The sequence below is a fragment of the Panthera uncia genome (assembly GCF_023721935.1).
Source record: "Panthera uncia isolate 11264 chromosome A3 unlocalized genomic scaffold, Puncia_PCG_1.0 HiC_scaffold_12, whole genome shotgun sequence".
In the NCBI taxonomy this organism is placed as follows: Eukaryota; Metazoa; Chordata; class Mammalia; order Carnivora; family Felidae; genus Panthera; species Panthera uncia.
This window is the reverse complement of record NW_026057579.1, coordinates 30,007,703-30,035,568: the sequence shown is the minus strand read 5'-3', so window position 1 is coordinate 30,035,568 and position 27,866 is coordinate 30,007,703. Positions and strand designations below refer to the sequence as shown.

General features: G+C 37.8%; 1 long non-coding RNA gene across 2 annotated transcripts in view; it reads left to right on the top strand.

The window, feature by feature from the left end:
• Nucleotides 1-27,866, top strand: part of LOC125937668 (uncharacterized) — a 60,982-nt gene that overhangs the window by 25,727 nt on the left and 7,389 nt on the right. The window contains exon 3 of one of the 2 annotated variants that reach the window (XR_007462465.1): nt 4,681-5,089. The exons of the other annotated variant lie outside the window; for it this stretch is intronic. This is a non-coding gene — a long non-coding RNA (uncharacterized LOC125937668). Of the gene's footprint in view, nt 1-4,680; nt 5,090-27,866 lie in introns of those variants that run through there. 2 annotated transcript variants of the gene reach the window in all.

Sequence of the window (27,866 nt, the reverse complement as noted above, 5' to 3'; positions counted from 1 at the left end):
GATGGATGGATGGATGGATACACAGAGATTATGGATTGTGAATATAGCTATAGTAATGAATATGGATATGAATATAGATAGATTCATTCTGACCTAGTAGAGGACAGTTCGACGGTTACAGTTGATTAGACGGGGCTTTGTTTCCCACCCAGATTCAATCCATAAGACAGAATAATTTATTTTTTGATACATTTGCTAAAGAATGAAATTAATACTACAGAATCCTTTCACTGAGAATGTAGCATTTTGAGAGACATAGCTTATTTATGTGTCCAAAATTCTGATTCTTGGGGTGCGTGGGGGGGTGCTCAGTCAGTTTAGCTTCCAACTCTTGGTTTCAGCCCAGGTCCTGATCTTGTGTTTCATGAGATCAAGCCCTACAACGGGCTCTGCCCTGACAATGTGGACACCGCTTGGGATTCTCTCACTCCCTCTCTCTCTCTCTGCCCCTGACCCACTCACACTTGTTCTGTCTCTCTCCAGGTAAATAAATAAACAAAATAAATTTAAAAATATAGATGTTTGAAGCGAGATTCTTTTCCCATAATTTCTACTCTGTCAATAGCCCAGTAAATGAAAGACTTCCATTATTTCTTTTTATTTATCTTTAGACACATGGACTATATCTTCAGACATAATGGATTGCCTGTGGTTCCCAAACCACTGTCCAAGTTTCTCTTTATCCCTCGCTTTGCAGATATTATTAAGTTTACTGGAAATCCCCCCCCCCCTTACTTCTCTGTGTTGAATTCAATTCATCTTTCAGAGTCTAAGGCAGATACATCTTTTCATGGGAGACTGCCTACTCCTCCGTGTGAATATGGTATTGCCTTACTTTGAAACAAAATCTTGGCTGGTGATATCTATATGTCAGCACTTATCTTCTCAAACCATCATTAGCTTTTATTAGTAAAAGGATTAATTACTAAAAATACCATAGTAAGAGCACCCAAAGTTTGCGAGAAGAACTGAGCTATATACTTTACATGAATTATCCCTAATCCTGGAAATTATCATTCAAAGTATGTATTTTGACCTTTATTTTATAGTCAAGGTAATTGTGCCTCCAAGAAGTCAATAAATAATTCCAGAATTCCCACAACTAGTGAGTTCTAGAAAAAGAATACACATCCATATCTTTGGATCCCCAAACCCATGAGCCAGCTGTAAATCTTATAAGGTAAATAATTATATAAATATTATGTCTCCAGTGCTCAAAATAAAATAAATGCCTGGTCTCTGTTAAGTCCTTGGGCTCTGCTTTTTTTATTTCATAAGTTTCATAATGAATATGCAAGGTTGGGAATATCTGATGTAAGTTTAAGCAAGACCATTGTGATTTACTCAACTCAGTGAAAACACAGCATCTAACACATCCTATCTGTCTATAATTTATTTTAGAGTCGGCACAGGAACACACAGAACAATAACAAAATGGTCTGTACAGTTTCCTGTCATCGAGGAAAAACACACCTCTTATATTAGGTTAACTTGGAGAATTCCATTTACCATACTTCTTTCATGATATATTATACTCCCTCGTGTGTCCATGGAGACTCTGCTGACACATATATGGGAACAAAGAAAATTGAACCACATATCACAGACAAACAGCCCAGGGCAAGAATCAGCAGAGGGATCTGGAAAATACCACTAAAGCAAGTTTTCTAAGTTAGAAGGCCACCAAAGCCTTAGTCTTGGGATTAGGTCTATAGACAGTACAATTTAAAATAGAAATCAAATAATCTGTGTGAATGTTCACCATCACTAAGCAAGAATAAACATACAATAAAAGTGAAAAAGGAACAGATGCCAAAACCAAAATGAAAATGATTGCTTCTTGGAAATGGTATCTGTACTACTCCTTTTTTTGTTAAGTTTATTTATTTAATTTGAAAGAGACAGAGAGAGAGAGAGTGAGGGAGGGAGGGGCAGAGAGGAGAGAGAATCCCAAGCAGGCTCTGCGCTGTCAGCACAGAGCCCAACATGGGGTTCAAACTCAAACCGTGAGATCATGAACCTGAGCCGAGATCAAGAGTCAGATGCTTAACCAACTGAGCCACCCAGGGGTCCCCTAACTACTCCTTAATGTTAAATAGATAATACCGATTATATGATGTTAATTCAGGCAACAAACATCTAGATAAATTGCACTCTGACCCTTAAAACAGAATCCATTTAGTTGTGTTCAAATATTTCAGTGTGACCTCCTTAATTCTGAATTGTATGAGCAACTAGCGTTTTTTCTTTTCAGTGCCTGCTTTCATCTGGGATTCCCCATCCCCCTCCCCCTCCCTGCCTCCTTTCCCTCTTCTCCCCCTATCTCTATAACACACCAGGCAAAATTCTTCTGTGATCAATCTGTGGCAAACTTCAGATCACTATTTTCTACATTCTACCTTCACACTTTGTGCCAGGAGCATATTCTTATCTTCAACACAAATAATTTTGTAAAAGGCTAACTAGATAAAACTAAAAAGAGGGAAAATTCAAGTCACCTCATTACTTTTCAGTTTTGTTTTGTTGTTGTTGTTGTTGTTGTTTTTAGAGAGACAGCACAAGTCAGGGGAGGTGGGCAGAGGGAGAGAGAGGGAATCCTAAGCAGGTTCAGTGCTCAGCACAGAGACTGATGTGGGACTCAATCCCATGACCCTGGGATCACGACCTGAGCCAAAATCAAGAGTCCCGGCGCTCAACCGACTGAGTCACCCAGGTGCGCCACTTTTCAGTTTTATTGCACATTTCTATATTGACTGTATAACCTTCACGTATCCTCATACAGGTTTTTATTCTGCTCAGACTCTCACTGATTGTAAAAACTCTGCAGCAGATGCGTTGAGGCCTGTGAATAATGGGAGGGCGTGTTCCTTATTTATGCGATTCTGGCGATTTCCCTCTTGGAATTTCATGGCTTTCACTTAAATCCTAAATGAAAGTTCCTTTCTGGCAAAACCAGCTTTCTTTTAGATTCCTCTGGTGTTTATTCCTGTACAGCTTAGGCTAAGCAGACCAGGCCTGGGTATTCCTAGATATTGGATGTACTGGAGGAGAACAATGTGCTTTGGTAAATTAGGAAGAGTGTGATCAATGAAGATTATTGTGCCCTTTCTTTACCTAGTGACTCCTGAGGTGCCTGTGAGATATATTAAAAAATAATATTTTCATAAGACAGTATTTGTTTACTTAAATATTAACATCATGAATATTAACTTTGCTGTTTAAGTTTATCCAAATAAATGTTCACCGAAATAAAGAAAATAGATATATTATGGAATAAATTTTACAAAGTCAGTGCTTTGTTATGGTATTTTTTCAGCATTACACAATTTCCAGGATTTTCAAGATTATAAATTTATTTTGTTTTTGAACTGCTTTGTCAATTGGGTAAATAAAGAATGATTTAAATGTGACCAAGTCACATAATGAGGTGTTAAGTCCAGAAATCAGAGAAAGTAGTCTAGAGAAATATATCGGAATCACTCATGAAACAACAGCCATTATGGCATGCTGGAGACCTACCATACCATGCATTATGTATGCAGGAAAGCAATTCTGTAGCTTTCTACACAAGTGTTGGCTTAGCTCAGGTGGTTAGAACAAATAGCTGTAAACTAGGTGGCTTATCAACAACAGAAACTTATTCATCACAGTTCTAGATGCTGGGAGTCCAAGATCATGGTGCCAGCACAGTCAGGATCTGGTGAGAGTTCTCTTCCTGGTTGAAGACCGCTGAGTTTTCATTGTATCCTCACATGGCAAAGAGAGAGGGAGCTAGCTCTCCGGGCTATTCTTACAGGAGCACTAATCCCATTCATGAGGCCCCACAGTCATGACCTAATCATGCCCCAAAGACTCTACCTCCAAATCATCAATTTCAACATACGACTTTTGTGGGGATGAGAACATTCAGTCCGTAACAAGTATGTTTCTTCTTCTTTGAGGTCATCACACTTATTTCTAATGCTTAACCCAACGTTCAAAATCACACCTGGAGACAGCAAGTCCTGTACATCCTTCAGGGTAGGATGGAGAGTCTGAAACAAGAATGCGGATGACTCGCCAATATGATATGTAAAATATTGGGGACGAAATAATAGAAAATCATTAATTTTTGTGGTGATTTTCGGTGAGATACCTGCATGTGTGTGTCATAAAGAAAACATGGATACAGAGTTGGCCTGGGAAAGTGAGGCTCTTATGAATACTCACAATCTTGTTCTCGCCCCCACCTAGGGCTAAGGAAAATGATGCCACATGCCCTATCACAGCTCTCCACAAATAACAACAACAATCACAGCGACCCTATCTGTGATGGCAAAGCAACGCACCATGAGCTTGCCACAAAATATCGTCTTCTTCACCTTCACAATTAGCGTGTAGGACGGTTTTTTTTTTCCATTTTGCAGATGGCAAACCTGAAATCGTTCATGAAAGAAAATGAGAGGTCAAGAGTAGGTCTTTCATTTGAATTTACAAAGAAATGGAGGAACAGAAATGCTAAGTGATTTACAGCCATGCAGAGAGCAACCAGCTGACTCTAGAAAACCAGCATAGCCCCGCCGACACCATTTAAAATGTTTCTGCAAAATGAGCCCTGGTTATATGAGCTTAAAAGATGCTGTCTGGCTCTATGAATTCACTGCACAGAATCTCACCAACCCCACCACCCCTTCCTTATAGTATTGGTCCTGTGACACTCACTACATGGCTGTTGAATTAAAATGCATCACAAGGTATGCTGAGATGCCCTCAAGAAGCCAGCTGCAAATCCTCTGCTTTGGCGTCTGATAATGAACCTTATAAGACCATCTTTCCTACTGTGAGTTTAAGGATGGGCAGTGCTATTGTGGTGTCTGCAATTAGTAATATTAGCGAAGAAAGGATTCTACTTTCAGGACAATTCAGAAAATTCTGTAATTTTGAAGAGAAATGAAAATGCTGGTTCTATAATGAAAGAAACTGATATTTTCTTTGGAGAGCCTCTGGCCATGTAACAATACAATGAATCTCAACGTTAGTGGCATCTTGAAGACCATGACTGGATTCTATTAATTGTAGAGATAAAGAAAACAATGCTGAAAAGGAAAGAATGGCCTGTTCAAGTTAATAGGCCTGGCTGAAAAAAAATTATATATATATATATATATATATTATATATATATATATATATATACCACTTTATTCACTCGCTAGCCTGTGAATTCATTCAGCGAGCATTTACTGAGTATGTTCTCCATGTCCAGAAAAGTGCTATGCCCTGGGGAGACAGAAAAGAAAAGCACAGAGGTGAACATAATGCAGGCATGGTGGAATGGATACACTAGAAATTGTCATGTGGTTTAACACGGGAGTGTTGCAGGTACTGAACACATTAATGCACCATGATGAACTTTGGTCCCTTCGGGGCTTTTGTTCTGTCCGAGGAGCTATTTTGTGTGCACACGGCATCTGGATATGACTCCTCATAATTTTATACTTTTATGGAATCTAAGTCATAAAGGAAATGACCTTTTTGGGGAATTTACTATGTGTCAGGCACAGTTGTGTATACTTTACAAATATCACCACTTTATTATTATTATGGAGGATTTCAATGATACAGAAATAAAGCATATTCAATATAAAAGGAGGAGAAAACAAATATCCATGTACCCAACATACTTCTTTTTAAACAAAGAGCATCATCAAGACCGTTAAAATACTCCTACCTCTACCTGATCCAACCCCTCACTAGAAACTAGATGATGCCAGGGAGCCTGGGTGGCTCAGTCAGTTAAGCGTCTGACTTCGGCTCAGGCCATGATCTCATGGTTCATGAGTTCAAGCCCCGCATAGGGTTCTGTGCTGACAGCTTGAAGCCTAAAGTCTGCTTAGGAATCTGTGTCACCTGCTCTCTCTGCCCCTCCCCACCTCTCTCTCTCTCTCAAAAAATAAACATTAAAAAAATTAAAAAAAAAGAAACCTAGATGATACCATTAGCCTGAACTTTTAAAAGAATTCTTTTGAATTCTTTTGAGTATATATACACATAAATCATTAGTATTCATGTATTTATGTATGTAAATTTTTAATGCTTTTGAAGTTTATAATTAAAGGAGATCTAACATATTTACTCTTCTATAATTAAAACATTAAAACATTATTTTGTGTTTGTTCTCACCTGTTTGTGAGATCTACCCATGTTGACATAATGGTTCTAGTTAATTCCTTTTTCATGTAGTATTCTGCACAAGAATTCCATATATCATAGTATAAATGAGCCAGAATGCATATACGTTCTTTCCATGTACATGTTTGTGCATTTCATGATGTATATATTACCAAAAAAAAAAAAAAACAACAACAAATCTGCTCAGAACAGCATTAAAAATTCCAGTGTGGTCACATGTGCAAGGACTACTTAGAGATATATTTATTAATGGAAATGCTGGATTGCAGGGTAATTTACATAAATTACATATATATGTCTTATATATGTCCTGTGTGTATATATATATAGTATATATGTCATATATATGTCGTGTGTGTGTGTGTATATATATATGTGTATATATATATACACATATATATATACACACAGACACATATATATATGTATATATATATATATAAAGTTAAGATAGGCTACTGACTAAAACAAAAAAGAACCCAAATGTATAATTTCTTTTAATTTTTTTTAAAGTTTATTTATTTATTTTGAGAGAGAGAGAGAGCAAGCAGGGGAGGGGAAGAGAGAGAGGGAGAGAGAAATCCCAAGCAGGCCCCGCACTGTCAGCACAGAGGCTGATGCGGGACTTGATCCCACGACAGAGACAAAATCAAGTCAGACGTTTAACCGACTGAGCCACCCATATGCCCCTAAATGTATAATTTCCAATGGCTCTAACACCATAATAAACATTGAGGTTTCACATACTTATACAGCCTGAAAAGCTGCCCAGGCCGGTGGGGGAGACAAGCAACTTTGTAACAGCACTGAGCGAGGCCAACCAGGGGCTCGCTCCCTCTAGAAGCCCTTGCTGAACCTCCATGATCTTATTTCCAAAGTGGGTAAAGGGCTCTGTCCCTCTGATACCATAGAGTCCTGTGATCACCTTCACATACAAATCCTGACAGAGTTTTGTACCCTCTAGCTTATCAGACGGAAGAATCAATTATTCTGCAGGGCTTTGGGGAGGCATATAAAGCCCAGATGACAAAAATCCTCTTCTGTTAGTGAAATACACTTAGCATTTCATCATTAATATTCTGCCATTTATTTAAAAACTTTATCATGTGTAAATATAAATGCCATGGGTGTGGAGGTCTTGTTTATGTCAACATTTATTTATAACATACTGAAAAAGAAAACCCCAAGAAACCCAGTTGTGAAAAGTGGATATGTGCATGCACTGGCAGTCAGCAAGAGCCTAGGCTGGATAAGCAATCAGCGACGAATACGCACCTTTTCCCAGCAGCGTCCTTGGGGTAGATTTTAAATTATTTAATATATACTTGGGAGCCTGGGTGCTTCAGTCATTTAAGCGTCCAATTCTTAATTTTGGTTCAAGTCATGATCTCACAGCTCGCGAGTTTGAGCCCCACATTGGGGTCTGAGCTGGGTGTGGAGCCTACTTGGAACTCTTTCTCCCTCTTCCTCTGTGTTCTCACGCTCTCTTTCTCAAAAAATTTTTTAAAAAGACATATATTAACTATTAACTTAGGTCTTTTGTTTGATAATCATCTTGCTAGCTCCTCTCTGTCTCTCTCTCTATATATAAATATGTATATTTTGAAACTCATTCCATATATGATATATAAATGCATGTGTGTGTGTGTGTATATATATATATATATATATATACACACACACACACACGCACACACACACAGAGACAGAGAGACACAGAGGAAAAAATATATATATATGTATGTATATTTTTAAAACTCATTCCATGGTATATATCTTATAATTTCAATGAAACCCTGATGTAGGGATTAATTTCCTTTTTCCACAAATGAGGAAAACAGGCGTAGTGGTCAGGTGACGTTCATGTGGTAATATTAAATAATCAAGACCTTCATTCACGTTTTTCTGATTACAAAAACCTCTATTTTTTCCTGCCTCATGGTGCATGCCTTGGTATAAACAAATATCGCTGTTTCTAAAGAGAGGTTTTTCTTCAGTAAATCCTCTGGCACTTTCATATATATACACACACACATACATTCACATATACACACACAATATAAATACATATACACATACACAAGCACCCGTATACATATATTCACACATCCCAACAAGAGGGGATATAACTACTTCAGTGAAAGGATATAGGCACACACATGTTGGGGGGAGCATATAGCTAAGTTTGGGGTGTACATGGGTGCGCGTGTGGGTGTGGGCGTGTGCACTCATAAGGCTCAACAATGGAGACTGTTTTCTAAGTTGCATTTTTCCCAACCACAATGTCATTTTTTTTCTAGATCTTCTTTATTATACTTGTCTCTTTGTTTTCAAAATACTCTAGTTAATTAACACAAAATATTCTATTATTTCTCTTAAGGGAAAAATGCATTTATTAAGCCCGAGATACATTCCTATTCAGTGTCATTGTCACATAGAAACAGCTACATTAAATGCAGATGTGGATGTGTCCACGAATGTATGCATCTATTAAGTAAACATGATATCAGGCAGAATAAAGAATCATTGACCCAGGATTAAGAGACCAGGATTTTATTCCTGGCTGGGCTATACACAAATTTTTTGGCCATCTGAAAACTGCAGACACTAACCTGTGTTTGACTAGCTGTTCTAAAGTATCTTTAAATTCCAACCTTTCATTTATTTTTAATGTTTTTTAAATTTATTTTTGAGAGAAAGAGACCATGAGCAGAGGAAGGTCAGAAAAAGAGGTGGGGGGGAAGAGATTTGCAAGCAGGCTCTGTGCTGTCAGTGGGAGTCTGACTCAGGGCTCCCTCTCACAAAACCCTGAGATGATGACCTGAGTGGAAACCAAGAGTTGGTTGCTTAACCCACTGAGCTACCCAGGTACCCCGAAGTTTCAACCTTTTCAAAATCAGTGAAATGTTGAGGCACCTGGGTGGCTCATTCCATTAAGCATCCAACTCTTGATTTCTGCTCAGGTCATGATCTCATGGTCATGGGATTAAGTCCCCCACACCCACCACCACCTCGGGCTCACATGCTGGGTGTGAAGCCTGCTTGGGATTCCCCCTCCCTCTGTCCTTCTCTCTTTCTCTAAATAAATAAACAAACAAATAAAAATCAGCTGAAGGTTATAGTCAAACATGCAAGCTCTAGACATAGAACACCTATACTGTCATTATTACCTTGGGCAAACTAATCTCTCTAGATACCTTGCTGATTGTACATGACCTCTTCTGCAAAATATATTATTTTAGTAGTAAGTTTCTTTTGTTTTTTTTTTTAATTTAATTTAATTTAATTTAATTTAATTTTATTTTATTTTTATTTTTATTTTTATTTTTATTTTTATTTTTATTTTTATTTTTATTTTGAAAAGGAGAGAGCACAAGTGGAGGAGGGGGCAGAGAGAGAGAATCCCAAGCAGGCTCAGTGCTCCACGCTGAGCTGCACATAGGGCTCAATCTCACAACTATGATATCATGACCTGAGCCAAAATCAAGAGTCAGATGCTTAACCAAATGAGCCACCCGGGAGCCCCATATATTAGTAGTAAGAGTTTCAGTGCATTATCGTGATACTGAAATTATGTAATTCACTCAGGGTCTTAAAAAGTGCCTAACAAATAGTTAACAGTTAATAAATGTTGAGAAATTAAATTCTCTTTAAAAAATGTATCCCAATATGCACAACTTAGTATAGGATACAGTTTAAACACATCACAACATACTATTCCTTAAACATGGAAAAATTAGTGAAAAGAAAGAAAAAGCATGCGTGGCATAATTATTAATATATGTAATTTGATTTTATTTGAAAAGGACTAGGGCACATCAAAGGCAGATGTGAAAATGGTCTCTCTAGTCTCACAGCAAATGAGCAGTAAGGGCTTTTATGATTTCCCTCCTGCCATTGGGGAAGTTGTTGGCTCTCACCATCCATTGTCCTGTCGCTGACATCTCCCTCAACTTAAATTGCACATTATGGTGGCTACTGTCTGCCTCTCCAAGGAAAGAACAAATTGCCTTCTGTTTATTCCTGCCATCAATCAGGCAGGGCAATAGGCTATTTCCTCAAACCTGAGAAATATGTCCAGCTCAATCCAAGCCCTAGTGGTTGGAAAATGTCCAAAGTCAGAATAAAGGATGCAAGGTTTGAAGGCCGGAGTTTACAAAAAGTAATCGTGCTCTCTTGGAAATTTTAATTATGGTCTGTCTTTCTGACTCCTGGCAAAACTTAACAGTTGTTCTGTGGAACAGAGAAAAATCCATTGGAATGGAGATAAAAAGTCTTAGTGTTATGGCTGCTCCTGGAATTGCTGTATAATATCTGACATGATCCCTTCCATTTATTTCATTCACTCATATACGGAATGATGCTATAAAAATCTTCAGCACAGGGGCGCCTGGCTGGCTCAGTCAGTAGAGTATACGACTCTTGATCCGGAGGTCATGAGTTCAAGCCCCACGTTGGATGTAGACCACACAAAAATAAATAAGTAAGTAAGTAAGTAAGTAAATAGATAAACAGATAAATAAGTAAATAAAAAACTTCAGCATGACATTCAAAGCCTTGTAAGACTGCACCCTACAATGCTACCTCTATAGGGTGTCCTCATTCCTATGCCACACTCCATCTCCCAATCCTAATAAACTCCCTGGAATGTCCCTGAGTATTTTTCAAAAATATTTTTTTTCCAGATGGAATTACTTTAATCACACCCTTTGCCTACTTTCCTAACTTCTAGGCATTATTTGTTACCTAACACAGACACCATACTTCTCCACAGATCTTTCCAAAAGCCCTGCTTTTGAATGGTTGACCACTTTTTTGGTGCTTTTTCTGTACCTAGTTCATACCAAATAATATTATAACATTTCTATATATCATTCATTGTTTGTAAATAACCTAGAAACCCCCCTCCTAACACAGACATACGTTTTATTCATTTTCCATGCCTAGTTTATACAATGATGAATAACCAACTTAATAAATTTTTGTGGAATGAACAGAGAAATGGAACTCCATTCCCTAGTAAAATGGCTAAGTGGGATTCTGAAGTTCACTTCAGCTATAAAAATTAATACATGCAGCGGACCTGGGTGGCTCAGTCAGTTAAGCAGTGACTCCTGATTTCAGCTCAGGCCATGATCTCACAGTTCATGAGATCAAGCCCCACGTCAGGCTCTGAGCTGTTGGTGTGGAGTCTGCTTGGAATTCTCTCTCTCCCTCTCTCTCTCAGCTCCTCCTTGGCTCATGCTCTCACTCTCTTTCCCTCTCTCTCTCTCTCTCTCTCTCTCTCTCTCTCTCTCTCAAAAACAAATAAACACTGAAAAAATCAATATACACATGCAAACACACCTACCCCAATGTGAACAGAAAATGGAACAATCTTATTTTATTTCTTAAGCAATTAACAAAACTTAAACTATAAAATGGCTCATTTTGGAAGTAGAGATTATGCTTAGGTGAATATAAAGGTGTAGGACATTAGATACATTAAAAGGGATTCAGAGAAGATCCAGTTACTAGGGTAACTAACCCACAAGTAAAACACTGAGAAAATCCGAAAGCAGGCATATTCAAAAGGGAAAGGCAATTGTGTCATGCTAGGACAATTTCCTTATAAGCCAAAGAGAAAAATTCTGAATCAGAGCACTTGTGGGCCCCCCTGGCTCATGGTATACAATTATGCAAATGAGGTTACTTAAGTCAGTATTTTAAGTGAATAGACATGTATTTCTCAATAAACACTTTCAATTTAAATTCAAATCACTAAATAAAAATTACAATATCCAAAAGTTTAAACTCTAGTGAGACCTCCAAGAGATTAGTACATAATAATTCTTGTTCTTGTTTTCAAAACGTTTTTGTTTTCATGTAAATGAAAACCTTTATGATTGTCCCAAAGCTGATTTTCCAGCACCTTCCTTTACACAGAAATTAGGGCTGCCAGATTTGACAGTCTATCTTGTCCCAACGTGGGCCTTAATTTGATTATTATAATGAGGTACCTTATTTTTGTCTTCATCTTCATGATTACTATGGAGCCTTGCAATCTATTCATATGTTCAAATATATATCTGGGTCTAAATTGTCAATTGACGGGCGCCTGTGTAGCTCAGTTGGTTAAGTGGCCGACTTCGGCTCAGGTCATGATCTCAGGGTTCCTGAGTTCCAGCCCCAAGTCGGGCTCTGTGCGGACATCATGGAGCCTGCTTGGAATTCTATCTCTTACCCTTTTTCTCTGCCCCTCCCCCACTGGTGCTTTCTCTGTCTCTCAAATAAATAAACTTACAAATTAAAAAAAAATAAATTCCGAATTGAGAGGATTTTAAAAATTTCTTTTTGTTTTCACCTCTCAACAATTATAAATAACTTTGCTAAAGGTCATGAGGCTTCTATTGCTTTGGTGGGATTGGTTGGTCTAATAACCATTTTTTGTGAATCTATCCTTCCTCTCAGATAGTTTTGAAGATCTCCTTTTTTAGTGTTCTGAAGCTTCCCTAACATGTAGAATTATTGTTGCTTATTCTATAGGGAATTATTTGCGCCTTCAAGTGCTGAAGATTCAGGTCTTTCTCCAACTCTAGAAATTTCTTGGCCATTCTCTATTCAAATATTCCTACCCCCTCCTTTCTCTTCTATCATACATATACTTGTTGAGGGAGGAAAAACCTGTTCTCCATTCCTGATTCTTTCCCCACTGATGGGCACCTGTGGGCATGTCACACTGTCATTTCTCTATCACCTGGTTGGCATTGCCACAGAGGAAGGAAGTGGAGTAAACATCACACGTGATAACTTGGGAAAAGAAGCAAAGCTGACATTTGTAAACCAGTTCTGCCATTTGGGTCCAAGTGTCTTAGAAGAAGCAGGGAATCCTCCTTCTGGAAGCCTGGCTGTGACGAAGTCAAGTTTCCTAAGCCCGAGGAAAGGCTCATTTGACACTCAGTCTTTCTTCTTACTGTGTTCTAACCATTATCAGTGAAAACGACACTGTCTTTTGGACATTTCTTGCAGACCCCAGCATTTCCAGTACATCAATTAGTGCAGCGTATTGTTCGTATTCAGGATTGCCGGTCAATCTTTTTAAAATCAGCTTCATTATTTTCTTATGTCATAACTTTATTACGTTTAATTACTTATTTTTGTGTTTCATATTCCATTTCCAGCATTTATTTTAGATGCCTAGGAGTCCGATCTTGGTATTTCCAAAGTTGTAAAAAAAAAAGAAGTGAGGCTTTACTGAATTAGTATGCCACTGTCCATCAGCAGGCTTCCTGGTACAAGAGACACATTTCATGGCAGCCACGGAAAAAGAGCCAGCTGCTTGATTCTAGCTTCTTTCTCTTGGATCATAGCTCCAAGTACACATCCTTCATCTACTTGGGTTGTGAGACATGGCAGAGTCTTAATTTTGGTAGAGACCAGGAGTGGCCTTGAAAATCACTCACAGAAGGAGACAGCACTGACCTGCTGTGGGGATCTTTCCTGAAGGCCCAGCCCAAAGCTTTCTCTTTGAGTCTTGTCTGGATTTTTGAAGCACCTGGTCTCTTGGGGCAGTTCTACATAACTGATTTTTATGGAAATTCAGATTTTATTTCTGTCGAACTTCCCTGCCGGAAGCATAAAAACAAAGTGAGGCATCCTGTAAGTCAGATACACATCTCTTCAAAATAAAGATTGCACCTCTAAAACTTTTAATTCCTTATATCGTGGTCCTGTAGCCCCAATCTATGTTTGCAAAATATTAAATAGCAGTAAAGAGCTCAAAACAAAGTGCAATGTGCCCCTTTCTCTTATTCTTCACTTTCTTTCTTTAAAAGAAAATACACATAATTACTTCTGTGGTTAACTCTTCTCCTGTATCTATCTCGAATGCTATAAATTTATTGTTGTTATGATTTATCATCTTTAGAGTTTTTTTAAATAAACATTTAGCTTTCATTGTCAATGTTGATAATATTCTCATTCTGTTCTAGAATGATCTGGCTTTCATAATTTGAGAACAAACCCACAACGCTGGTGAAGAAACAAGGACCACATTACGACCAGATAGTGTCTTACATTTAGATATGATTTCCTCTGCAGGTTTTGCTTCATGTGAAGTTTCTAATTACATTTGTTCCTCGCTGTTGGCGTTTGGGAGCCCTGATAGAGAGACACCTCATTTCATTGCAATTTATTATGTTTTTCAGATAATTGTGCTTTTTACAAACTGAAGGTTTGTGGCAATCCTGCATTGAGTGCATCTATGGGTGCCATTTTGTCAACAGTAGTTGCTGACTCGTGTCTCTGTGTCACATTTTCAATATTCCAAATTTCATTAGTATATTTACTACGGTGTCCAGCGATCAGTGATTATAACTCAGTGACAGTTCAGATCATGGTTACCACTTGTTAGCAGTAAAGTGGTCTTAATTAAAATATGTACGTTGTAGTTTTACGCATAATGTGACTACACACTTACTATAGTGTAAACATAACTTTTAGGTACACTGGGAAACCAAAAAATTCATTTGACTCGCTTTATTGTGATTCTCTCTTTATTGCAGTAGAACCAGACCGGCAATATCTCTGAGGTATGCCTATTCACGACACACTTCTAACCACCTGACTTTAGGACTTTAGTACGGGGGCGTACTTAAAGAGAGGGGCGACTTAATAATTATCTTTTTTGGAGCTCTTCATATGGCTTTAGTGTTTTAGCAGAATGAGCATATAATAAGCTTTTTAATTAGATACACATATCCAGCCATTCTTGGGCAGTGGTAGGCAACTCCAACCTGGGCAGAGTCTTTGCCAGGACATTTATCCTATGACTGATGGTCCACTGTAGCTCATGCTTTGGGAGGTAGACTAACTCAATGAGAAAGAAGGAAAAGAGACAGTAAGTGAACTCCTTCTCTACCAATCAGACAATTCCTTTAAAGGAGATAAAGTGAAAGGATAAGAAGGCAAAAGTATTGCTTGAAGTAACGTTGCTGCACCTGGAAATGTAAAACCAAGAAAGGAGCTATCAGTTGCCCACATTTGCAATATTCTCTACCTTTATTATACAAGTGTTCACACATGTTTCAGTCATGTGTTCTATGTCTAGGCTCTTTCACTTGGGCTGCTATTTCCTTGGCACTCTCCATTGTCATCACTGACTGGTTGACCAGTTGACTGCAGGCAACCAGCTCTCCTGGAACTTCTCTGTAATGGTTTCCTTCCATTTTCTGGATCCTGTATCTTCTCCTTTCTGGGTTTACTCTACATTTCTTTCCTTATGTAACTTCCTAAGAAACAACATGGGAGGTAAACTAAATGGGTGCAAGGAGTCTCCCTAAAAAAAGTAAACAAAGATCTGAGAAGAAACACGGCAGCTTATAAGAATACTACTATTCACATGCTTTAGGTTTCGCCAGGCGTAATGGCATAATAAAATTTCATCTTAAAATAAAGTCTTCCAGTTGACAATTTCTACTATATATACAGAGATGAAAAACACACTTTTTAGCTTATTATTCTTGAATATGAATGGAAAAAGGAAGGATCCAAAAATAATTGTGAAAATAGGAAAAGACTAAGAGTAAAATATCAAAACTAAACTGATCCAAGATAAAACACAGTTCAAGAAGCAGAGAAGGATATGGGGCACATGGGTGGCTCAGTTGGTTAAGCGTCTGACTCTTGGTTTCAGCTCAGGTCATGATCTCACATTTCATGAGTTTGAACCTTGCATCAGCTCTGTGCTGACAGTGCAGAGCCTTCTTGGTATTCTCTCTCTCTCTCCCTCTCTCTGCCCCTCCCCTACTCATGCTGTGTATCTCTCAAAATAAACTTTAAAAAAATGAAAAAACAAAAGCAGAGAAGGATATAAAGACCTCTAGTATGTCATTTCAAAGAATTCAAAAGATTTCACGTGCAACAGGGTGGGGTGGGAGGGTCTGAATAAATTCCTCCAGTGATTTACTGGTAAACATGGAATTAAATCTGTAGCCTACATGACCTGATATGATCAGGTCCTGCCTTACTCTTCAAACCCACTGTCTATCACTTGCTGCCTCATTCATTAAGTAATGAATACTTTGACCACTCTGGCTCACTGCTCTTCCTCAAGCACAGCTCAACCTCTGGGCCTTTGCACTTGCTCTTCTTGAAATGCTCTTCTGCAGATTTTTGCACAACTGGGTTATTTTTGTCCTGTAGGTCTCTCCTCAAAACTTTCTTCTCAGAGAGCTTCCCTACTTATCTTATCTAAAATACTTTCTAATACACATATATTCTCGCTTAAACTGGCAATTCTATTCTAGGAAATTGTATGTTTCCTAGAACTTAACAACATTGTATTTCAATTACTTATTTCATATCTTCCCATTAGAATATTATGTCTTGTGTGACAGGGAGTGATTTCTTTGTTTATTGGCATTTCCCTAGATTCTTACAAAACCGTCTGGCACACAGTGGGTATTAAATAAATATTTGTATAATGAACAAATGATTGTGTATCATATTTTATCAGGTATTTTACATTTTAAATAACTTTATGGTTTGTTGACTAGTTCTATAAATATCTGTGTTAAGTGTTTGTGCAAAAGCTAGAAACCAGACAACTCTTATCTATGTTAGAAATATGTGATGCTATTTCAAAGGTTAATAAATATTTTGATAACAGTAAGTCTTCATTGAACTTCTGTATAACAAACACTATGCTTTAGGTACATTATTTCAATCTATACTTAAAGTGATTGCTTAAACTATGTACTCTTTTCTCCATTATACAGAAAGAGTAACTGAGACTGAATGAAATTAATCTACCAATTACTTGACCACTTACCAACGGTCATCCACAAAAAGGTGGGCCCACTAATTAAAATGCAAGTCTATTTGACTCCAAAACCCATGCTGTTGACAACAGCTACCTTTCAGATCAGAGTCCTAATTTAACTGATCTATATTAGTCACCACATAAATCACATCTACTTATAAAATTTTTATTTCATTTTATTCCACTTTGATATTCAAACACATTCTTCCCTGTGTTTAATTGGTCTGAGTCTGACACAAACTTTAGGTGATTTATTTAAAAGTCAATTTAATTGGATGGTGTTCTTTGAAGGATCTGTATTTAATATCTAATTTCCCATAAATGTTCATTACAGTCTGACATCTTCCCTGAACAGCATTGGTTATGGCTCTAAAGATGATCTCACAGATCCTATGGTTATGACAGTTGGGTCTGCTCTTCTCTGTAAGGAAGGTCTACTTGTGTAGGCCTCCACATCTGCAAGATACAGACTGACAGAGAACAGACAGACCGACGGCACTCAGAACACAGAGCGCTCCACTGTTGGGACAGAATGGCATTTGGGCTGCAAAGACAGTATTTTCAGCTCCTGTAAGAGGGGACGGGACCTTGCTGCACTTATCATCAACATAAACGCTCCGTGGAACACATTCAGCAGATATTCAAAATACGCAGTCACGACACCAAGAAATGTTACATTCTCGTCTTCTATTCTAGTCCCAATTGGCATTTCTTGAGGTTGAAGGCAATGTGAGCATTAGGGACAGGCTGAGGATGCTTGCTGTACATCTCACTCGGCTAAAAACAAAGTTTAAAGCTGTATATTTTGTGTTTGGGGCCATTTCGGTATGTCTCTGACACCAGAATGGCTACAACATGAAGTGCTGTGAGTATAACCGTGACCCTTCACTTTGACTAACGTCTCCTACAGAATCTACCCACTCCACTCAGTACTTAACCCACAGAACTTCTTGTATGCCACACCCCAGCACCTCTAATTACCTTGTGCAACACACTCTTGCCCTCACTTGAGAATATTCTTCTCCTCGGGCAACGTTAGTCGTAATATTTTCACTGACACCTGAGGCAAGGTTGGCTACAGCGTCTTCTTTGGGTGTACGGTAATACGTCTGTTTATCTAGCTGTCTCTCCAATTAGGATTGAGCTCCTAGGGGACAAGGAACTTATTTCTTCTTCATATTCTTAATTTCTTAAGTTTGAGAATAATGCATGATATACAGAAGAAATATAGTAAATGATACGTGAATAAGATGAATGAATGAGTGAATGAATAAATGAGTGAAAGAGTGAATGAATGAATGGCTGAATTTCAAGCATTTAAAATAAGCCTAGGTTCCACAACCTAGGGCGCCTGGGTGGCTCATTTGGTTTTGGCTCTGGTCACGATTTGTGGTTTGTGAGTTCAAGCCCCGCGTCGGGCTCTGTGCTGACAGCTCAGAGCCCGGAGCCTGCTTCAGATTCTGTGTCTCGTCTCCCCTTCTCTCTGCCCCTCCCATGCTCATGTTCTGTCTATGTTTTTCAATAATAAATAAACGTTAAAAAAATTTTAAGTTAGGCATTGACAGGAAAAGTGAGATAGGAAGAGTGGACACTGTTTGCTGTTCAGTACGTTTCTACTGCCAGTAGGAGAATAAATCAGTTCAGTGGGATGCTGAATGGATTGAGAATGTGGACTCCAGTGTCCAAGTTTCTGAGCTCCAATCCTTCCTTAGAAGTCTCTTGCTCTGTGTCCTTGGACAAGCTACTAAACCTCTCTGAGACTGGATATTAGGAGTCTCTATCAACTGGATTCAAGTCAGACTTCAATGAGAGGATACGCAGATGTCTTTAGCACCATACTTAGCCCACATTAAGGTCTCAGAAATGTGAACGGTTGTAGAGATATCATGATATTTTCTTACTGTCTTGTGGTTGTGCTGTAGGAAGAATAGGTCTGGCCTATTGACTATGAGCGAAAGTGTACTGTCTTAAATAATAGAAGATTCTTCTTCTCTCTAGCTAAGCCTGAGACCGATGCTTTATGATAAGGCGCTGGTTCTTAAATACTTGAAATAAATAACAACCTGAAGGTTGTTTAGCTTAATTAAAAACGCATGCCTACCCTCTCAGCCATTGCAGATTCAGAGCATAAGAGAGGATGTCCTTGCCTGTGAAGAATTTATAGCCAGGGGAGACAAAAAGAACTACTTAAAGTGGTCAGCAAAATTCCTCTGTTTTCTGAACAAGAGGCTAATCCAGTTTAGGTAAATTGTGGCATGTTGGATAAGCACCCTTGTTAATAGGCTGATCACTCATTTTTTCCTGGATTTCTACTAAAGAAAGCCAGCAGTCAGCATATAATAAAAAGGTGGATTTGGGCTAGCATGCTTAGCAATTTTCCCAGACACAACAATCTTACCTGTGGGCAGACCTGTTAGTTATTTAGAAAGTAAGAATGATTGACTCTTTTCACCTCTTTTACTTGCTTTCTGATTACTTCACTTACTTGAAAAAGACTGCCATCGCCAAATATTTTTGTTGTTACTGTAGTCAAGTTGTGAGAACAAACAGTAGTAATTAAACTTGAAAGACATGTACTTCCATCAAGGACTAAATATATATGTGCATTCTCTTCTTTTCTCTTATAGGAGTGTGTGTGTGTGTGTGTGTGTGTGTGTGTGTATGGAACCTGATCATGGTTGTCACCGCTCAATGATAGAACAAAGAATCCGTGGGAGTAAATAAATAAAATATCGTTCATTAGATAAACCTTAAGCAAAATATTCGGAACTAGCCATTTTATTTGTTTTTCCTATAGCCATCATTCAAATATTGACAGTAACATTCAGGAAGCGTTACCTAGCATGGGTATCATTTTACAACATTGTGTGTCCATGGGCTTTTGTTGGAGACAATGTGAAGTCAACAAAAGAACCAAAACTGACCATTCACACTGTGACACAAGTGTACTTTATCAGAGAGATGTGCACACACATGCACACACACTGCACTCGTGCACGTGCACACCTACATGCACACCACCCACACGCATGCCTATTGACCTCTAAAAACCAGATATCGGTGTTGTGTTTCACTCAGAGTGCCCAAACCCATCCTCTCCACACAGGTATTTTAGTTTATTTCCCCTCAATGATCCTAGGCTTTCAAACATCATATCCTAGAGAAGAGCTATCTTCTGAATCCTCATCTTATGTTTCTGACCCCAAAACACAAATATTTCAGAAGCAATGGAAAAAAAAAAAAAAAAAAAAAAAAGCACATCTCACTCATTGGCAGGAAGACAGGAAAAAGGTTTAACAGCAAGAGCACAACACTTATCTTGATCAGTTATCCAGCCACACATGGATCCAGTCAGACTCGGGCTCAAATTCTCTCTCTTTAAAATTTCTTTAGGCAAAACCTATAGCGGGATGAGCATCTCTCCCTGCCTTCAATATAAAAGTTATACCAAGTATTAAATGACACAATTACACAAAGACTTTTCTAAACTTTAAAGTGCCATGTAAGTGTGAATTATTATTATTTATTGCTCATTAACCATTTCCCTGTATGAAAATCCTAACTTGTAATTATGGAAACTTTGGTCATCCAGTATCTTCAAAGTCTCTTCTATTAAATTGTTTACAATTCTATGATTCCCATCATTCTCTGAACAGCTATGAAGTTCACTGTGACCAAGTGAAAGTCTTAGAGAAACTAAAATACCCTCCCTCTCCAGTTAAAGTTCAAGTTAAAATGATCAGAAAGCTCCTGACAAACGTATTACCCATATTTTTTTTTATTTTATTAAAATGTAATTTAGGGGAGATAAGTCACGTAAACATACACTCAGTGAATTTAGACAAACGCATATACTTATGTAACTGACACCATCATCAAGATACAGAACATTATCATCACCCCCAAAATTCTCCTTGCCTCTTCTCAATTTATCCCAACTAAGGCCCCAGGCAGCCAACGATCTGCTGTCATTATATATTTTCTAGGCTTCCATATAAATGCAATCACACTGCATACATTCTTATCATCTAGCTTCTTTACACTGGAATAGTGTTTTAAGATTCATCCATGTTGTGGCAATAATTTAGCCTTCTTTGCTACTGAATACTATTCATGGTGTGTATATATCAAAATTTGTTTATCCATTCACCTGTTGATGGACATTGGGTTGTTGTCATGGCCTTTTATGGATAAAGTTGCCATGAATATTTTCACACTTGCTGCTATGAACTACATTGTGTCTCCCCCAACCAAATTCACATGGTAAAGCCCTAATCCCCGGTATGATGGTATTTGGAGATGGGGATTTGGCAAAGTAACCAAGTTTAGATGAGGCCATGAGGGAAGGCCTCCATGATGGGATTAGCGGTCTCATAAAATGAGACAGGATGCTCACTCTTTCTGTTTGCCATGGGAGAACACAGTAGGAAAGTGTCCATCTACAAGCCAGGGCCACAGTGGTATCCTGGTAGTAGACTTTCAGCCTCCAGAACTGTGACCAACACATTTCTGTGGTTCAAGCCACCCAACTATGGGTGGCTTCTTTTGTTATCACAGCAAAAGCTGATTGGCACTGGCCTTTGAGCATGCGTTTTCAATTCTCCTTAGTAAATTCATAGAGATGAATGAAATTATGGGTATGGTAGGTATGTGATAACTATGTTAACTGATTGACAAAGTGTGTCTCAAAGCGTTAATCATCGTACATTCCACTGTAATTTTTCCATTGTGCCACTGTGAATGCCAGTTCTACCTTGTCCAAAATACTTTGTTGTAAGTTTTATCCTCCCATAATTAAGAAAAAAACAAGCATAAAACAAAGTTTAAAAAATGTGCTATGAACGTCTGTATTCAACCCCCTAGATTGTACCATTAATATATTTTTTATCACATATCTATTCTTCTACATATCCATTAATTCGACTTATTTTTGGTGCACCTCAACATTAATTGCAGACATAGGTACACCCTTTCTGTAAACTTCAACGTTCAAATCATTAAATAGAATTCAGCATTTATAGATCTATTTTTTAATTTTGAGATGAATTTTAAATACAGTTAAATGCACAAATGTAAATAAATGTGCCTCTGCTGAGTTTTGAAAAATGCTGGTGGACCATTCCCTGGAAAGAATTAAAACACTGAGATCATTCCAAGGTTCTTTTTGGAACCTTAACAGCTAATGGAAATCAATATTCAGATTTTTTCCACTGTAGATGAATTCTGCTTGTTCTGTTTTTTTTTCTTGTTTTTTTTTTTTTTTAATTCATCCAGCATCATGCTGAAACATACCTACTAAATCAGGCAGCATACTCTTTTTTATCATTGGGCATGCACAATCTCCTCCAGACTGCCATCAATGCGTGTGACTGTGATCCCCAGCTTGGCTTCCTAGGAGTCACTGCCCCTGGTGAGAGTAGCTTACTGAGCAGCCAGTGTTTGGTCAGACTTTTTGCATAAGTTCCTAGTCCCGGTGAGGCTTCTGCCTCCTGTTGAAGGAACTGTGTGTGGTTTATGGAATGTCCCCAAGTCTGTCCCAAGTCTTATTTGATTCATGCAGCCTGGTACCTGCTACATAACCTTGCTGACCTCTAGGGCTGACTGTAATTCCAAGAAGGCTCTTCCTAGCTTTCTCTTTCCCTAATTATCGGTGACACTTTGGGTTGCTTTGCTCTTTCGGTTGTTGCCACCAGGATTATGGAACCATGAAGGCCCTTCTCAGTGCTCTCTTGCAAGTGTTGGTGTTTTGTCTGTTTGCTGATTTTGTTTTTTAATTAACACCCTTAGGCATGGAATTCTCCATGCTTTGTTCCAAATAAGGTTTGTACCCTCAGGCAAAGCTTGAGGGCCTTTGGACAGTGAGTACTTCCCAACAGAAGCTCTGTAACAATGTACCTGGGCAGGGTTCAACAACAGTGGCCTACAACTTCCAGAGGGATGCCACTGCTCTTTGAGTGGATACTTTGGGGCAGGGGAGTGGTAGCTCTTGCTTCTCTGGGCTTGTCCATTTAGGCATGGAAGCTCTCCTTTCTAAGTGAGCTGGAGCAGGGATGACAGAGGCTCAGTATTCTCAGCCTGAAGCAGAATCTCTACCCTATGACTAGGGGCTGGGTGGAGGAGAGGAGTGCTGTGTCAGTCTGACAGTCCCCTCAGTGGAAGCAGCTAGGAAAAGAGCTTTTGCAGCATGAGGCTGTGAGGGATGAGGAATACCACAAGCCTGCTCTCCCATAGAGGCAGCTACGGGATGGGAGCTTGAAGCACAAGGACTCCTTCCCCGCCCATGCCTGTCCATTTTCTTGGTTACCCCCCTCCTGCAGCAGGGCCCCAAAGTAGTTTCTGTAAGGTGGACCTTCAGTGCTGAGAGAGGGAGTTGTAGCTCAAACACCAATTATTCTTGCTGTTCTTACTGAGAATAATTACAAATCTTGAATGGATGGCTTTACATTTGCTGTACCCTTTAGGAAAATTTTCCGTAAATTTTTAAAATATCATTTTTGGTAATTTTCTCTGGTTAAATATATATTTTATTAGGAAGGGGCTGCACTTCTCACCCACAATTCCAGAAGCGGAGCCTGGGATGGAGCCTCTTTCATTCCATAGATTGGTAATTTGTGTTTTCTCTCTGATTTTCTTGATCAGCCTAGGAAAAGGTTCATAAATTTTAGGTGAAGTTAGTAAACAGCCACTTTTTGTTTTCATTGGATTTTTTTTTTTTTTTTTTAAATTTTTTTGTATTTTTTTCTTTTCCTTTTTTTGCTTTTTTTTTTTTTTTTTTCCTTTGTTTACTTGGTTTCCTTTTTTTTCTTTTCTTTTCATAGCTTGTAAAGGCAGAAGTTTAGGTTATTGGTTTCAGACCTTTCCTCTCTTATAATACAGTAATTGAAAGCACTAAATTTCCCTTTAATCCCTTTGTTAGCCACATCTCACAAATGTTCACTCTGTTCAAATTTTTTTTTTTTTAATTTCCCTTTTGATTTCTTTGACTTTGAGTTGTTTATGGGTAGTTTTCTAAATATTTGGAGATTTTACAGATATTAATTTGTTACTGATTTCTAGTTTAATTATTCTGTGATAGTTAAACTATGTATGTTTTCAATCATTTTCAATTTATGGAGAGTCCTTTCATGCCCCAGTGTTTTGTCTCTGTTGATGATTGTTTCACTTTGATTTGAAAATAAAATTTGTTCTACTCTTAGTGGTGGAGTGTTATGAAGAATGCAATATGGCCAAACTGGTTAACAGTCAGTTGTATCAGTCTTATTGTATCAATTACTGAGAGGGTGCATTGTTTGTACCAGTAAGTCAAATTTTGGTTAGGTACATTCCCACTACCTTCTGTGTGGCCTCTTATCGCTGCATCCAAAGCTATTCTTATTCAGAATATTGAGAAAGTCCATTTCCAAATTTCCTGTGGAATGAGTGGCTCCTTCCTGAAGGTTTAGAATTCTGCTTTCTCCAACCTCATAAACAAAACAAAGCATCCATTCATCTTCCAGGTTCCAAAACTTTCATGAAATCTTCTGTCTCTTGTCACCGCCTATCTCATTCTCTTCTTCTTTTCCTTTGAGGCTATGCCTTTTTGGTCTTATTGTCAGTTTAGTGTGGATTCGGGAGAGTCAACTAGATATATCGAAGTATCCATCATGTTTAACTGGATTAGTTACTAGAGTGAAGTTTAAAAAAAAAAATCCAGTGTTCAATATTTTTTTTTTTTAAAATAGCCTAGTAATTTATGGTAATATAGCTAATTAGAACAGCAGGCCATAACTAAAATGATTTTTATAAAGGCCACATACTTACATAGAAAATGCTTATGATGAGGAAAGGATAATCGATTTTACATTTAAAGTGATTCCAATGATATTTTGACATGCTCCTGAATAAGAAAGCAGTAAGAATTAAATGGTACACTGCAAGATGTTAACAATGTATAGGAGTGCTAAAACTATAAATCGCTCTCCATCTCTTTTCATTTTTGTATTCTCTGCGTCTACTGCAATGGGTGGATAATACTTTCACAATGAAAAAGAAATTGGACAATAGAATAACCGTATGGAAAAATGTCTTAAATACAGGAAAGCTTAATTTCTAACTCTTTTGCAAAGATCAACAGTGCCCCTCTTCATGCCTAGCTGACCAATTGTTTCTACCAGCTGGGCACACTGGCAATCCACCAAGAGAATGGAGATCGCACCTAATTTCCATAATTATGGAAATTGTTTAGCAGCTGCTATTTCTTTTCTTTTTAACCTTTCTATAGAGATATGTATTTTGTAAAAGAATTTGAGAATAATAATTAGTCTATCTTTGGACCAGCAGTATAGACAATGTAGACAGCCTGGCATTAACTAGCTACCTAACTCAAAGGGAGAAATATATCCTTTCTCAATATAAATATTTTTATCTCTTGGAAAAATGGTTGACTCCAATACAGTTATTATAAACAATGATGTACTCACTTTATATATGATAACTGAGAAATCTATCTGGAATGACTTATACCGGTTGTTTTCAAATTTTCTTAGTGAATGGTTCATTTAACATCTCAGTAATCTTTTTTTCCCATGGCACACCTTAGGTCAAAGAAGTCTCTAATAATTCCATTTGTTTATTAAAAGTTTCAGACAACTGAAGAAGTATTAATTATCCTAAACACGTAATAGAGTTTTGGAAGAATAGTTTATGCCAAACGAGATAAAAAATAATTCTGTTTTCCTCTTAAATAATCACAATTTCTAACACTAAAACTTCCTTTTGGGCTCTCTACCACCTCTCAAACCTTGGAGTCAGATTGGACACCACCATCTTCATTTCCTGTTCTATCCTGATTGTCTTGTTTTTGTTTGGTACTTGCATTTCATTATGGCAGCCAACAGAAACCCAGCTTCACAATGACAGCATCAAAAGATACGTAATGGGATCCAATGTTGAAACTGAAACATCTCAAGGTCATGTTTGCATAGTTCCTAAAAGACATTGAATACCCTCCCTTTTTCTTAAAAAAATTAAACTGTCCCTCAGAGTCCTCTGTGTGGTTCCCCAGGATGCTTCAACACATGGTTTTGGAACCATGGATTTACAAAGCATATCTAGAAATAATTAGAAAGCTAATATCTATTCAGCTCTTTTGGAGACATGCTTAAAGACATGAGAAGATCCTTCCATGAAATTTTATAAAAACCAGAGCTAAATGCCCTAAATTGTATCTAATTCAATTAACCTGCTTCATGGATGAAAACATTGGAACAAGTACATCACAAGATTAGGCTTGCTAAAGGACACAGAGCTAATTAGTAGAATAATCACTGTTATATCACTTGTGATATTTTATTACAATATTCTATTGACTTACCAACTTTGATTATTGAATAACAAGAATCATGTCTGCTCAGGGATCAGGGTCTTTCAACTCCTAGTTTTGACAAGGGTCATTGTATGTACTCAATAAGTGTCTCTTTACTTATTAAAAAGTTTAGATAGGCATTCATGGGAATTCATGTTTAGTTCTTTATTCACATCAAGGTATATTTGAGAAAAGGGGTGCCTGGGTGGCTCAGTCACTTGAGCATCCGACTTCGGCTCAGGTCATGATCTCACAGTTCGTGAGTTCAAGCCCCGCGTCGGGCTCTGTGCTGACAGCTCAGAGCCTGGAGCCTGCTTCAGATTCTGTGTCTCCCTCTCCTGCCCCTTTCCTCTCATACTCTGTACCTCTCTGTCTCTCAAAAAATGAATAAACATTTAAAAAAATGAAAAAAAAAATTTGAGAAAATCATTTCTATAGTCACATGATACAAAATACAAAATTTAATTTGTTCACTAATTTGATAGGAAAATGGGCCATCTTCTTGGCTCTTGACACCAAATCTTTAAAACTATTCACATTTCATTAGAATAAATTTCAGAGTATCAACACTGATAAGTATCCATTTTAATCTAACCAACTTTCGTCTTATTAATCTAAAATTTGATTATTTCATACAATCAACCATCTGTTTTTATGGCAGTTAGCTGCAAAACATGTAAACAAAACCAAGAAATTGTCCCTAAAAATAATTGACTATTAACTACCTCAAGATTAATATAGAACTGCATATATTATTTCATTGACATGTTCCTTGATTCAGTCTACCAGCTTAACTAAAATTCTTTTCATTGTTATATGCCATTGTAGTTCCTGGGACTTCAAAGTAATATAAAACGCTTATTGTCAGTAATTTAAAATTTAGTTAATTCACAGGAATATAAACAACTAGCTATAATAAAATATAAAACAGGCTATAGCAGAGCTATCATGATACTACAGATGTGGAACAGTCTGTTCCATCTATATAGTTCAAAGAGGACTTCAGAGAGGAGGGACAATGGAACAAAGGAAGAAAGAGTCTGCTCAGGATGAAGGAAAAGTATGACTCTAAATAAAGAATCATAAATGTTTAGGACATTTTGGGGAGAAAACGCTTAGCTATACGTGCTGAAGACTGGAAAGGAGAGGAGATAAAGGCAGAGCATTACTCTGGAAAGGAACAGTTGAGAAAACTGAGTCTCCTAGGAGAGCAACTCATAGTCCCCAGTAGGGGGTGGGGGGACTCATCCTCTTGCACTCAGACTCCCATAAGGCTCTCCATATAGAGTATGTTTCCTTGTAGTAAATGCTGAGTTCTGCATCCAATTTAGGTCTTCACCTAAAGTTCTAACCATCATCTGACTCTGGGATCCCATATACTTTCCCAGGTCTTATATCTCCATCATAAAATGTGCATAATAGAAATTCTGAAGTGTTTGTATGAAAATTAAATGACAGAACACATTTATATTGCCTAGTACAATGACTAGCTCACAGAAGTTGTTTGAAAGAAAGAAAGAAAGAAAGAAAGAAAGAAAGAAAGAAAGAAAGAA